We start from the raw sequence: 15,197 nt of genomic DNA, 5'->3' as shown, positions 1-15,197 counted from the left end.
CCTAGACGTGTATTGGAGACGGGCTGTAAGGCACATAAGAGAGCTAAAAGCCGAGAAATGTTCACTTTCTAAAAGTGGCATTTCTAAATTAATAATACCAGATCCAACTTCACCACTAAACCACTAAAGAGGATTTGTCAGTACTAGTCCAATGGTATACAACATAAAGCAGTTACTCCTCTGCAATCAAGAATTACCCTTAAAAAGGGTATTTAGGGAATTCCCAATGATAACCTATGAGAGGGACAGGCCTCACAGTAGTGGAAATGAACTTGGGTGATTGGCACAATCAGTACATGTAAAACAATAAGGTACACAGCCTTCCTTTTGCTTACACAGCACTTTGCCCTTAGGGCGACCTAGGGGTGGCTGATATGTAATATAGGTGGAGTTTAAGGCTTGGCAAGTAGTTGGAAACACCAAGTTCTGGTGTTAGTAACCTGAGCCCACAGGTGCAGCAGTGGCAGGCTTGAGTCAGGTTTGAAAGGCTACCTCTGTGAGTAGTACAGTCAGTGCTGCAGGCACACTATCATCCCTCGGTTTACAGGCCTATATGTTTATATCACTTTACTAGGGATTTATAGGTGAACCAAAAATACCAATCATGGATAAACCAATTATCATCACATTTTAGATATAAGCACATGTACTATAGAACTTGTCAGCAATGGTAAAGTGCTCAGAGGCCTAAAACTAGCAAAAACGAAGTTAAACCAGAGGAGGAGGAAGGCAAAAAGTGTGGTGTAGCCCTGCAAAAAGGACAGTTTCAAAATGAAGCTTTGTAGGAAACATGTCAAGAGGAAGCCATAAAGGACTTAGACCAAGAGAGTGATAGAGAAATGGAGCAATTAGACTATAATTAGGGGTGGGTTAAATATGTTGCTCTGCCTGCAGAGTTCGATGAGTTTTGCCCACTCCGTGTTCTGCTTGGAACGCGGAGTCCAGCAAAACTCCACCAACTGTTGTGTGCCGGAGTTTTTCCTTATGCACGGCTTGCCAACAGAGAATTTGTGTCACCTAGTGTGATTTTCAGGTGCTAAAATGCCTCCCGGTGAGATTTATCAACACAGGCGGTCGTGGCAGGTTGGGATCAGTTACATTGAGAAATATGCCGCTCAGTTAGAAAATCTACTCAAGCGGCAGAAAGATGCAGCATCCTCTAATGTAGTGCCGTTTGTGCTGATTTTAAAGTCCGGAACAAGCTAAAAATCATAGCGAGCAGCACGACGTGCCGTATTTTGCCCGCTTGCGAAACTCCATGGAATCTCGCAGAATTTTTATGTAACTCTACATAATTCTGCAGAGTGAAACTCCATGAGTTCCGACCACCCCTAGTTATGTTTTAGAGGCTAGTGTCATGTATGTTGCAATTTCTTTGTCAGAAACAGAATGGAAGAAGATAGATACTTAATATGCTACCTGAGATTTCCACACAACCAGCATTGAGCAATGGCACTTCTAGTTCTCTTTGGAGAAGCTTAATGATTCTTCCGACAATAGAGAATGGATGTGCAAAGTAATATCCCCAAACATTTGATTTAATGCAATAATTCACGAGCATTCAGAGTGCAAAATGTAAAGTCTACCCAAATGTTGACTAATATTTGTCCTTACTCACAGAGTTGATTTGCTTCTAAATGATCTGAAATAATAGCACACCTTTATTTTCACACTGTAATGTATTCATATTTAATTTCAGCTTTTGCTTGAGTAAATATTGACCGTGCAAGCTTTTTCAAAACAATATAATGCATGTATTGGTTTCATCTATAATTTCGTTCTCGTATTTACACTTTATTCAGTTTATATAGCATTGACTGTCAAACTAGCATTTACATTTTGTCAGCTGCTGTAGTGATGTGTTTACAGACCTATATGTTGCCATTGTGTGTGCATTATTATATTGTAAAATGTCTTTGCTTGAGCTTTCTGCCTTTATAAATAACATTGTTGTTTGGTATCCTAATGAACGACACTCACTGGTGAATTCCACACAGGCTTAGGGTAATGAAACAACCACCCGAACATGAATCATGTTATGAGGTGAGTTATGATTGTAACCAAAATATTGATGCAAAGCTGTAGGAGGTGCAGGTACCTGGTCAGCGAATGAATTGGATCAATAGAATGTCTTCAGTGCTATATGCTCAGGGTCGCTGAAGGAAGGTACCAGAAAGAAGGGACCACGCTGAGGTACCTCTTTGTGTTTTTAGATGCCCTGTTACGGCAGGTACCAAGCCCTACAGACTTGATGGGCGGACAGGGTGAAAAGTTACAGATTGGCTTTAGTGCAGCAGATGGGTTTTTAAGTGATAAGAGCATGAGTGCATAGAAATTCGGGTAACAGGTGCAAGATATGAGGATGCAATTGGGAGACTCAAATGCTGACTCCATGTCATCTGATTCGATGTAGATCTCCTAATGGGTGATATTACTTGTATTATATGTATTTGTCTTTCATTTATGTGCTTTCCTTTCCTGATTCTATATTATTGGTCATTGCATTTGTGATTCTCCCCATAAACATGGAAACATTGGTGTATATACATTTGGCATATGTAAGTTACTTGAAACTCCCTTGCAAACTGATATACCATATATTCAGGGCCTGTAAGTTAAATTCTACTAGTGGGCCTGCAACACTATTTATGCCACCCACACAAGTAGCTCTTTAAACATGTCTCAGGCCTACCACTGCAGACCCTGTGTGTGCAGTTTTACGGTCACTTCCCTTTTTATTACACATCAGTCACACCTAAGGTAGGCCCTAAGTAGCCCAAAGGGCAGGGTGCAGTGTAAGCAAAGGGTAGGACATGTACCTTTCAGTTTTTCACACCCTGGTAATGAAAAACATCTAAGTTCGTTTTTTCCAATACTTTGAGTCCTACTCCTCTTTTAGTTTAACATTGGGAATTTCTTAATGCACTTTTAAGCTGTAATTCCTGGCTAGAAAAAAGTAGCTGTGACATGTTTTATATCTTTGTAATGGTAATGAGAAATACTGGTAAAGTTGGATTTAACACTACTGTTTTAGAAATGCAGATTTTAAAAAGTGGACGTGTCTCTGCTCTTACAGCTCTGTGTGTCTGCAGCCTGTCTCCAATACATGCTTTAGGTGGGTGACAGCTACAGTTTGTGCATTTTCTCTAGACAGCCATAAATGCGGGAAGGTTAGGTGTGTCTGATTACTCATCTGCATTCTTGTGGTTTTTCCTGGAAGGTAGGGAGGGAGGACTGCCATTTACACCTGAATAGGCAGTGCCCTGTCCCCGATCAAAGGGCTTATTACCCTCTACTGATAGTCTGGAGCAAGGGCTGGGAAGAAAGGACCTCTGTGCAATTCAAAGAACCTTTTTTTAAGACAACCTCATTTCAAAGGCATAACTGGGTATAAATAGTAGGGCTCTGACCTCAGCAGACCAGACACTTCTGGACCTGTAAAGAACCTCTGTCAGAAGAACTCCTGTGTTTCTACAAGGACTGTCACCCTGCTGGACTGCTGCTTTGGAAGAACTGCTTTTCTGGTATGTGACCCTGTTGATGGAGAGCGTACTCTGCCTTGAACCCAGAGTGATCTCCAAGGGCTTGTTGGCTTGCCTCCTGTTGCTTGCGACTCCGGTCTATCAAAGTCTCTACATCTGCTCCTGTGCTTGGTTCACTTTCCCTGGAAGTGGACCCAGATACTTGCACCAGAGAATTTGTAGCATCTCCATTCTGCGGGTAGCAGAACTGGCGCTTAGACCCTGTTGCAGAAGTAGAACCAATGCAAAGTCCACGGAACCAACGCATCACCAACACTGTGTGAAGAAAATCAACACATCACGTCAACTGCGCTTGACATTGACGCATGGCTCATCTTCACCCTGCTTCTCGCTGTTGTGATCAAGAATCAACGTACTTCATTCACCGGGCATGTGTGTGTCATGTACCTGGCCTGCTCTCCATCACGTGCAGCCTGAAGTTATGTCTTTGCCCCAGGCCAGCACAACCAGATAACCCTATAGGCACTTATTGCTTCTAAGCACTAGAAACACTTTTATTCTTTAAAAATTCATATCTCGACTTCTCCTTATTGGATTTTTGTCTATTTAGTCTTGATATATTTATCAAATTCTTGTCTATTATTCTAAATCAGTCTGGAGTCTTTTTGTGGTGTTTTCATTGTGTTACTGTGTGTGTGTGTGTTGCACAAATACTTTACACATCGCCTCTTTTGATGAGCCTGACTGCTCCGTTCCAAGTTACCAGAGGGTGAACACAAGTTATCTTTTAGTGTGTATTCAGCTTACCCTGACTAGAGTGGTGGTCCCTACTTAGACAGGTTGCATACCTCTACCAACTAGAGACCCTCTTTCTAACAGTTACTTTAGGGTATGAGTTATAGTTACTTGAGATTACTGTAACTGTTAAATTTCAGTGTTTTTTGTTTGTTTAACAGTATGTTTTACCTGCCATTTTGACCTAACTATAACATTCCTTTAACCTTTGTTTTTCTGAGTGAATTTCTAATGTAATTCTATGTACTGCAAAGTTAAATATTCTTCCTATACCTAACTATAACGTTCCTTTTCTCCCTCTCTCTCTCTCTCTTTGTATATATCTACATATCTATATATCTATATATATATATATATATATATATATATATATATTACCTACTGGCGGTCGCCAGTAGGTATATATAGTTAGGATTTTTTCTCTATGGGATTTTTGAAAATTCTATGTCTAATAACTTTGGCGTTTGTGGACGGAATTGGCTGAAATTTTCAGGAAAATTGCACATTTTGTTTCTGAGCAGCCCTTGAAAATTTGGGGGGGGTTCGTCAAGGAGGGGCCGAGAAAAAAGGGGGGTCCCAAAACGTGTTTTTAACATTGAGTTTTCCATAGGGCGGTTGGCCTCACTTTTAGCCCGAACGGCTGAATGGATTTGCACGAAACTTGGCAAAATTGTAGGGACTGGTAGCCCGATGTGCCTTTTGTAGGTCTCAATATATGTGCTCCAGTGGATTTTGAGAAATTAACGTTTAAAAAAAGATATATATCTGTAACAGCGGACCTGGCAGCGTCCCAGGACGCGTACTTTTCGCGCAACGGAGCTTTGTGAAGCGAAGCTGATTGGTTCTCCGGCGTCTGTCAACATTCCAAAAAGTCCGTAGCGGCCGCCATCTTGTCTCTCGGTAGGATCGAGAGACAAGAGGAGGTCAAAACAAAGGGGGAAATAACTATAAGGGGGCATAGTAGATCCTCGCTGACCCCCTAGGTTTGATGTGGAGGTTTTAAAAGGGCCCCGCGGGGCAAAAAAAAAACAAAATAATAATAATCGAACGGCTGAATGGATTTGCACGAAACTTGGCAAAATATTAGGGACTGGTAGCCCGATGTGCCTTTGCTAGGTCTCAATATATGTGCTCCAGTGGATTTTGAGAAATTAACGTTCAAAAAAAGATATATATCTGTAACAGCGCTCCGCTTCGCGTACTTTTCGCGTTACGGAGCTTTGCGAAGCTGATTGGTTCTCCGGCGTCTGTCAACATTCCAAACAGTCCGTAGCGGCCGCCATCTTGTCTCTCGGTAGGATTGAGAGACAAGAGGAGGCCAAAGCGAAGGGGGAAATGACCATAAGGGGGCATAGTAGATCCTTCCTGACCTCTTAGGTTTGATGTACCATTTTGCCAAGTTTGGTGTAATTCCGTTCAGCCATTCAGGCTGTAGACGTATGTAAATGTCCTATGGAAAATTGCATGGGGAAAACACATTTGAAAGTGTTGAAATTTAGAACCAATTAAAATGTTACTTTGGTTTTGTATTTGTGTGTGATGAAAGTTAATTGGTTATGTATATATGTCAAATGAGAGGAAACCACAGCCATTTTGTGATACTACTGTCTGAGGTACATTTGTGAGGAATTTTTGGTGGTGAATTTCTGGTGTTTGATTTACACAGTACTAACACTTCTGCTACTTTTAAAAAGGTGAGTTGTTAATTTGTAAGGGGAACTATGTTGTACACTTGAAGATAATTTGAAAAATGTTTTCTGTTATTTATTTGCAGTCCTTCTGTTATACTAAATACTTGATAAAGTTAGTTTTATATTATGTATTACTAAAAACGATAAATGAAAGTGATTATTTTTTTCTGCAATTTACAGCAAGCAATTTCAAAATAAAATGGCTCACAATGAAGAGACCGTGGCAATTTCTTTTGAATTGTCCACTACATTGATTGAAATTGAGAGCACCAATAATGAAATATTGTCACAAGGAGGACATGACTTGTATGATTCCATTAGATTGATTGAAATGGACAGCACCAAGAATGAAATATTGTCACAAGGAGATGACTTGAATGATTCCACTACATTGATTGAAATTGAGAGCACCAATAATGAAATATTGTCACAAGGAGGAGATGACTTGTATGATTCCATTAGATTGATTGAAATGGACAGCACCAATAATGAAATATTGTCACAAGGAGGAGATGACTTGAATGATTCCACTACATTGATTGAAATTGAGAGCACCAATAATGAAATATTGTCACGAGGAGATGACTTGAATGATTCCACTACATTGATTGAAATTGACAGCACCAATAATGAAATATTGTCACAAGGAGGAGATGACTTGAATGATTTTTTTGATCAATCTCTTGATGGCGAATTTATCGAGTGTTTGGAGACCATAGAGTTACAAGAATCATCATTGGAGACTTTTAATGAGGACATTGCTGATGAGGACATGTTACTAGTTCTTTCAAATTTAGAAAATTCTGAAGAATAAATTTATATTTAGAAATCAAAAATTGTTTGAGACATTATTCATTTTTATTTTTAATTTATGAGGTTGTAGCGAAGTGATTGTAGTATAAAATGAGACTTATAGTATAGAGTGCAACATTTTTATGTTACATGGTAAGTTTACTCATATTTACTTCCCTTCTGCCACTATATTATCTCCAATGTGTATTTGACATCTCTTCTTCATCTCCGGCCTCCTTTCTCTCACTGTGTGTCTCCGATGCATCTTATCGCTGCTATTTTGTGTAATTACAGAAGAGAGTAAAATAAAATAGTTCGGAACGTGAAAAGGGGGCAAAGTAGAGTACTCCTCACCCCCTAGGCCTTTTTAGGCGGTCCCAAAAGGATCAGTTTCTGCTTTCCTGAGAGATTATGGTATGAGTTCCATATACCACAATAACTTGCATTACAACATGCAAGATATCTATCTCCTATTACCAACTTTTGGAGATATTCGCGCTAAGCGCGAATATCTCCAAAAAGTAACACCTGCCCTGAGCAGTTCTTAGCCATGTTATCCAATGGGAGGTGGATAACATGGCTAAGAGCATTAGCTCGGTAATGCATGAATATCGCTGAGTTTTTAGCGATATTCATGCATTGCGGCCGTTTATTATCGCATTTGCGATAAACCTTGATAATAGCAAGGTTTATCTTCGATAATTTCTGACGATGCTTAGTGGTAAAAAATTGGTTGGTAAGCATCGTTAGCGATAAATATCGCTTAACTTTGGTAATATGCCCCAACGTCTGTTAACGTTCGATTCGAAGGAAATGAGGAAGTGTTGAAAAACATTGTCTGCGCCATCTTGCCTTTTTTGAAATGCCACACTTTTGTCGTGCACGGCAGCCATTTTAGATGTCTTGACCAGACCCACTCTCTGCACGCTGTCGATTCGTAGCATGGCTCCTCACCCACGCAAGCATCTTCCCTAGGCACTGGTCACCACCGCTCTCTGTCTTATGCATGGGCAATAAACCTCCCCCCATCTGTGCTGCTCTTCCCTGAGAATCACACTCTGTGCCCGCCCGACACCTCCCTTTCGCCCTATTCACTACCGCACCCTCTGACACTCCTCTTTCTCTGTGTCCGATTGTCCAGGCTATCAGCTAGCCCTGCAGATGTAGTTTATGGCCCCAGCTGTAAAGAATCACCCCTCTTCAAAGGAGTTATAGTAGATCAAGGCCCACACCCGATGAGATCCGTCACACCACACGTGTTCCTACTATCTGAAAACCATCCTGTATTGTGATTGGGGAGGGGACCGAGCCTGAAGCGGAAGATTCCAGGAATGACTCTTTGTACATCAAAGTTTTTACAATTATGTGTCACATTAAAAATATATAGCACTCCAACAAAGTAGTAGGAATATAAAACTTTAATAACATATAAATATATACAAGAAAACAAAAACAGTAAAAACATTTAAACAACGAAGAGACCGTGGCAATTTCTTTTGAATTATCCAATAGATTTATTGAAATTGACAGCACCAATAATGAAATATTCTTGTCAGTAGCGGTCTGTTGTGCGAATAGTTCCAAGGCAGCAGAACGCGCTGAAATCTAGATGGCACGAAAGTGATGTCTAGTAAGTTGCCACCCAGCAAAAAACGGCGTGGGGCGCCGCGGGGGTGAGTGAGTCCAGTAGGCACCACAGCTATTCTTACCGGCATTGCAGAATTACTGCTGGGGACAATGCCTGTGCTGTAGCAGGGTCACAGCAGAAACAAAAAGGATTCTGTTGAAGATGTTGTTGGTTTTCAATTTGAAAACAGTTCTGGTGTCAACTGCTATGCTAATGTAGTGGTTAATGTTTTGTTTTCTCTAGAAAATGTAAAAGAGGGGGAGGCAGTCCAAAGTTCCGTTAAAAGGGCAAAGGAAAGGATCGGTGGTTTGAACTATCAGTCAAAAAGGGGAGGGGGTGCAATAATTTTTCCTACCGGGTCACACTGTGCTTTCACCGGAAGTGAGGTCTGCAGGATTCTAGTAATTCAAAGTGAGGCTGGCGCCAGCATGGGAGCGCCGACGTCCCGCGGATACAGTTTCGTCACTCCACGGGCGATCATGGCAGTCATTCCCCATCGGGGGTCGGAGACTCCCGCGGCTCCTCTAGAATCTTCAAGGTCGTGGAGGACTACGGTGGTGGAGTCAACCAGTGACCGGGCCATTTCTTTATGCTGGGCCCGCTCTTGCCAGGTCGACCGCCATTTTGAGAGTTCGGCAGCTACCGGCGATCGCGGGGTCACATGAGCGGACGGGCTCCACCCTGCCGGGCGAGACGTTGCAGCATGGCCACAGTGGAAGAACCCTTTTCCGGGCGCCTGGAGCGCTGAGGGTGCAGCTGGGAAGCCTCCACCTGGGGAGGCGGGAGAGGCCTGTTCGCACCGTCTCTCCCTCCCAGTGCACCCCACGGCGTCTCGCTTGAGATTTGTTATGGCCGGACCAGGCGATGAGGACGAGGGGGGGGGGTCGGAGGCATGTGCAAGACATCCCCCCCCAGTGTTGTCGCAGCCATTATAAAAGAAAGAAGTGTCCCGTCCGTCTTCGGGCCGGGCTTCCGGTGGATGTCGGCCGGACGCCCCTGGCTCTAGCCCCATGAGCGGGTTTCTTGGTTTATCGGCTGCAGCCGGATCCCGTCGGCCTCGGCCCCCCGACCGTTGGTGGTCGGACCGGAAGAGCATGTGGCGGGACTACCTGCAACTCTCAAGGGCCACCGCGGCCGGACTGGGAGAGAGAGGGGAGGGTCGAGGAGACATTCCCCCCCCCTGCAACTGTTCAGCGTTGTAAAGGCAATCCCCTGGCCGGGTCCCGCTGGCCTCGGCCTCTCCTCCGGCTACACCCTACGTTAGGATCTCCTGGCCGAGGCGTGGCAGCAGGACCTGCCTTATATGGGCTGCTCCCGGCTGGGCGTAGCCGGAACCCTGCCCCACCTTGGAAGTTTCCAGAGTGGGGGTGGATGTTCTACTGACTTGCATTTTCCCTAGTCTATCGATTTTTTTGGCGTGGCAGGCGGTGGGACAGCGAGGGGTGATTTGGTTTCTCTTACTGTTTTTCTGGTCTCTCACCACTGGCATATTTTAACGTTTTCTTGTTTCTAGGACATTAATAGGTTTTATCATTACGTTATGTTATCGTTTCTTTGTTCGTTGTTTAATAAAAGTTCATGTTCATCAGTGGCCTACTGATTTTCGTTTTCCTATTTTTTTCTTTCCAGGTTGTTTCATGGTAAAGTTTCTGTTAACAGGATACAGTGATCACTTCGTTATTATTGCATATGTCCTTTTCACTAGGGGTGCTCTCTGGTCGGGCCAGATGACGTATCTCTAGTAAATGGTCCGGGTGAAAAAGGTGCATCAATCAGTGGGGAGTAGATAGGCATGACAGATTACAACGGGGGAGAACGGTCCGCATTACGTACCCTTTCACTACTTGCAAAGATTTTCCTACGTTTATTTGCAAACAGGGAATACCTCCAAAAAGAACTAATTCCCAAACAGTCAATGTTCGGACAATCAATCAATCAATGAGGAATGAAATAGGTACGACGTGTTAAAGGCTTGCGTTACCTACCCTTCACTATCTGCAAAGGGAGAGAGAATATTCCTATTCTTCCTCGTTTGCAGGTAGAGAAGATCCTTAAGAGAATTAACTTCGAACAATTCAATGCTCGATTGAAACAATCAACAAGGGGTACTGTGAACACAAATGAACGCCGCTTATATACATACGCATTGCTATTTTCAACAGGTTGTTCCTAATGTTTCTATTTTAGCGAGGTCAAAAAGAGATCCCATTAGTGGCCTACTGATTTTGCTCGATTCCTTTTGTTTTTTTACACGATTTTTCGCTATCTGCAAAGACTAAACAGAGTATTGCGACTCTGTGCTTGTTTGTAAATAGAGAATGAACCAAAGAGAACAATCAATCAAATGGAGAGAGAAGCAGGCACGACGGATTACAAAGGGGGCAAAGGGCTGCGTTAACTACCCTTCACTATCTGCAAAGAGAGAGTACTCCTAATAGAAATGAGGGGTGGGGGGCAGCATTCAAAGCAGATCAGTGTGCATAAACACGAAAATGTTTTTACTTACCACGTACTTGACATTCGACAGCTTATGATATTTGCTATTAAAAAACCATTGAAATTCACTGAAAAAACCATAGGTTATAGACCATATATAGTTAGGAATTAGCATTTACAAAACCTTGAAAATTCACTGAAAAAACCATAGGTTATACACCATATATAGTTAGGAATTAGCATTTAAAAAACCTTATTTTACTCACACAAAACCATTGAAATTCCATATATAGTTAGTTGCACTAACTATATATCGCGCACCCGCAATCCACTGCTGATCATGTCACATATTACATCATTCATGACATGGTCAGTGACATCACTGATGACATCACTGATGACATCTCAAATGACATCACTGATGAGATCACTGATGACATCATCCAGTGACTGTGTGTTTCTGTAAAGTTTAAATATGTTTTACATATTGAAGAATGAGTAGATGTATAAGTGTCTGGACGAAGGATTTAGTAGGTGCATGACTGAATGTATGAGTGAGTGATTAAATGTGTCTCACTGAGTGCATGGGTTAGTGACTAAACTGTCTTAATTTGTGCATCATTATGTCTGTTGTTCTGTAAACTGCTGCATGTGTTGATCAGTAGCTATATGATTAACTATATGGGTTATTGATTGATTGTCCAAGTATTTGTATAGGAGACTGAGTGTGTGTGTGGCTGGCTGGGAGGTGTGTGACTCTGTGCAGATCAATGTGTACTTGTATCAATGATTGTATAAGAAAGTAAGTATGTGTTAGTATATGTTTGAAAATGTAAGGTGCTCTATGTTTAACTGTATAGACAAGAAAATGGAAGTGTGATTGATTCTTTACAGGACTGACTAGGTGTGTGAGTAACTCCATGGATGAGTGGCAGAGTGTAAGTGTCTGTATAGGTGTATGAGTGCATATGATAGTGTTGTAAAGATGAGTGATTGTATGTATGAATGATTGTATGGGTGAATGAGTGAATGTGTGTGTAGACGTAGGAATCAGTGAGTACGTATGTAGTAACTAGTATTGGTGTGTCAATGGTTTCAAAAATTATACTCTGTATTTAACACTGGGTGAAACAGAGGTTATATTAAAATGTGAGGAGATGCATTGTATTGTCACATGAATGATATCATCAGTGATGTGGTCATTCATGTCAAATGAGATGTCATCAGTGATCTCATCAGTGATGTCATTTGAGATGTCATCAGTGATGTCATCAGTGATGTCACTGACCATGTCATGAATGATGTAATATGTGACATGATCAGCAGTGGATTGCGGGTGCGCGATATATAGTTAGTGCAACTAACTATATATGGAATTTCAATGGTTTTGTGTGAGTAAAATAAGGTTTTTTAAATGCTAATTCCTAACTATATATGGTGTATAACCTATGGTTTTTTCAGTGAATTTTCAAGGTTTTGTAAATGCTAATTCCTAACTATATATGGTCTATAACCTATGGTTTTTTCAGTGAATATATATGTATATATATATATATATACAGAATGAGAGGGGGAGAAAGGAAACCAAAGGTTTCCGGGACGTTATAGTTATGTATTGGAATAATATATATATATATATATATATATATATATATATATATATATATATATATATATGTATATATTACCTACTGGCGGTCGCCAGTAGGTATATATAGTTAGGATTTTTTCTCTATGGGATTTTTGAAAATTCTATGTCTAATAACTTTGGCGTTTGTGGACGGAATTGGCTGAAATTTTCAGGAAAATGGCACATTTTGTTTCTGAGCAGCCCTTGAAAATTTGGGGGGGGTTCGTCAAGGGGGGGCCGAGAATAAAGGGGGGTCCCAAAACGTGTTTTTAACATTGAGTTTTCCATAGGGCGGTTGGCCTCACTTTTAGCCCGAACGGCTGAATGGATTTGCACGAAACTTGGCAAAATTGTAGGGACTGGTAGCCCGATGTGCCTTTTGTAGGTCTCAATATATGTGCTCCAGTGGATTTTGAGAAATTAACGTTTAAAAAAAGATATATATCTGTAACAGCGGACCTGGCAGCGTCCCAGGACGCGTACTTTTCGCGCAACGGAGCTTTGTGAAGCGAAGCTGATTGGTTCTCCGGCGTCTGTCAACATTCCAAAAAGTCCGTAGCGGCCGCCATCTTGTCTCTCGGTAGGATCGAGAGACAAGAGGAGGTCAAAACAAAGGGGGAAATAACTATAAGGGGGCATAGTAGATCCTCGCTGACCCCCTAGGTTTGATGTGGAGGTTTTAAAAGGGCCCCGCGGGGCAAAAAAAAATAATAATAATAATAATCGAACGGCTGAATGGATTTGCACGAAACTTGGCAAAATATTAGGGACTGGTAGCCCGATGTGCCTTTGCTAGGTCTCAATATATGTGCTCCAGTGGATTTTGAGAAATTAACGTTCAAAAAAAGATATATATCTGTAACAGCGCTCCGCTTCGCGTAACGGAGGTTTGCGAAGCTGATTGGTCATTCTGTCACTGGGCTATAGTTGGGCTACATCTGGCTGATATTTGGGCTACATTTGTTTTTTTGTGTGTCTGGCGGCCATCTTTGGGCTACATTGGGCTACATTGGGCTTCATTGGGCTACATTGGGCTACATTTGGGCTCCAACATATATATAGGCCAATGTAGCCCAATATATATTTTTCAAAGTTAATTTTCGTAAAAACCACTGGAGCATATATCTTGAGACATAGCAAAGGCACATCGGGCTACCAGTCCCTACAATTTTGCCAAGTTTCGTGGAAATCCATTCAGCCGTTCGAGCTAAAAGTGAGTCCAACCGCCCTATGGAAATGAAGGAAATGAATGGGTAATTTGTAATTAGCAAATAGCTAATCGCAAACTAGGAATGGTAAAGAATCGCTATTTATTCCTTAAAGTTCGCTATTTAGGAAATGCAAAAAACTTTGATGATACATATGGCGGTTCATCTCTAACAAGATAAGAAGCATAGGGATACATTTATGATGACTGGCGCATCACCAGGGATGTGTTAGTCATTCTGTGCCGCTGTTCCGTCACCTATGGTGTGCTGCATTTACAATGCGGCGCATCATGGGGCAAAAACAGCACAGATGCGTGATGTATCTGTGCCGTAAAGGTGGCGCATTGCTGGAGTTGTATCGCAAGTGTGATGAAGCTCCAGCAAGGGTCGGGGGTGCCCCTGTCGCAGGGTTTCTGTTCTCACACAGAACTGTGGACAGAGGATTGGAACCTCGGCGAATTAGGGTGTCCCAAAACTCACGTTAGTAATCAAAAACTCCTTAGCAAGCTAGGTACAGTGTCACATTGGATATAACAAACTCTCAATGTTTAGACAATCCAGAATATGAACTTATAGTACCTCAGGATACGTGGAACTCATGAACAGTCGGTCGTTATATATTTCTTAGAAACCAGAACATGGAGTTAAGAAGAACACATGTGTATTTGAAATGTTTATTTACTAATGCCGTCTTCTCAGGCGTAGTATCTTAGATAATACAAGTACACATATTATCAGTAGCAAAATTACCAGCATAGTTACTAGTACATAAAAAGCGAATGGTGATAGTATGTTAACATGCTGTAAATGAATAGGAGTTAGCAACACTTATAAGCAGCCGCGGGCCGTGGAGGGAGTTACGGTGAGGCAGGGAGGCGGGGAGGGGGAGAAGCAGGGTGGAGAATACAAGTACACATATTATCAGTAGCAAAATTACCAGCATAGTTACTAGTACATAAAAAGCGAATGGTGACAGTATGTTAACATGCTGTAAATGAATAAGAGTTAGCAACACTTATAAGCAGCCGCGGGCCGTGGAGGGAGTTACGGTGGGGCAGGGAGGCGGGGAGGGGGAGGGGCAAGGTAGAGAGGGCTCCACCCTGCTTCTCCCCCTCCCCGCCTCCCTGCCTCACCGTAACTCCCTCCACGGCCCGCGGCTGCTTATATCTCACCCTCCCTAATACACATATTATATTATTTGCTAAGAAGGTCTCTTTGTGTTGGTTTAGGGCGTGCCCATACTTTAGTGTCTTAGATTTGAAGGAATCACATCAGCATACACCAGCTCTCTCTTCATGTGAACCGCATCAACTGTTGTGTATGTGTGTTCGGCAAAGCAATATAAAACCCGCCTCATGCCCAGAATTGGCAGAAGTTGCACTTATGTTATGAGTATGAAGTCGTGGAGATCAGACCTCATAACAATTCTGTATCGTGTTGTTCTTGAAACTTTAGCACTCGCTGTACAGATATAGTTTAACAAGCAAAGCAGATAGTAGAGCAATAACATATTATTCTCATGTAAACCACGATGAA

The 15,197-nt window shown here is 42.0% G+C and overlaps 1 protein-coding gene across 1 annotated transcript in view; it reads left to right on the top strand.

Annotated features, from left to right (window-relative positions):
* CHRM3 (cholinergic receptor muscarinic 3) overlaps positions 1-15,197 on the top strand; it is a 2,680,897-nt gene that overhangs the window by 2,618,548 nt on the left and 47,152 nt on the right. The gene's annotated exons all lie outside the window — the stretch shown is intronic.

The sequence above is a fragment of the Lissotriton helveticus genome, chromosome 6 (assembly GCF_964261635.1).
Source record: "Lissotriton helveticus chromosome 6, aLisHel1.1, whole genome shotgun sequence".
In the NCBI taxonomy this organism is placed as follows: domain Eukaryota; kingdom Metazoa; phylum Chordata; class Amphibia; order Caudata; family Salamandridae; genus Lissotriton; species Lissotriton helveticus.
This window is presented reverse-complemented; position numbering and strand designations above follow the sequence as displayed.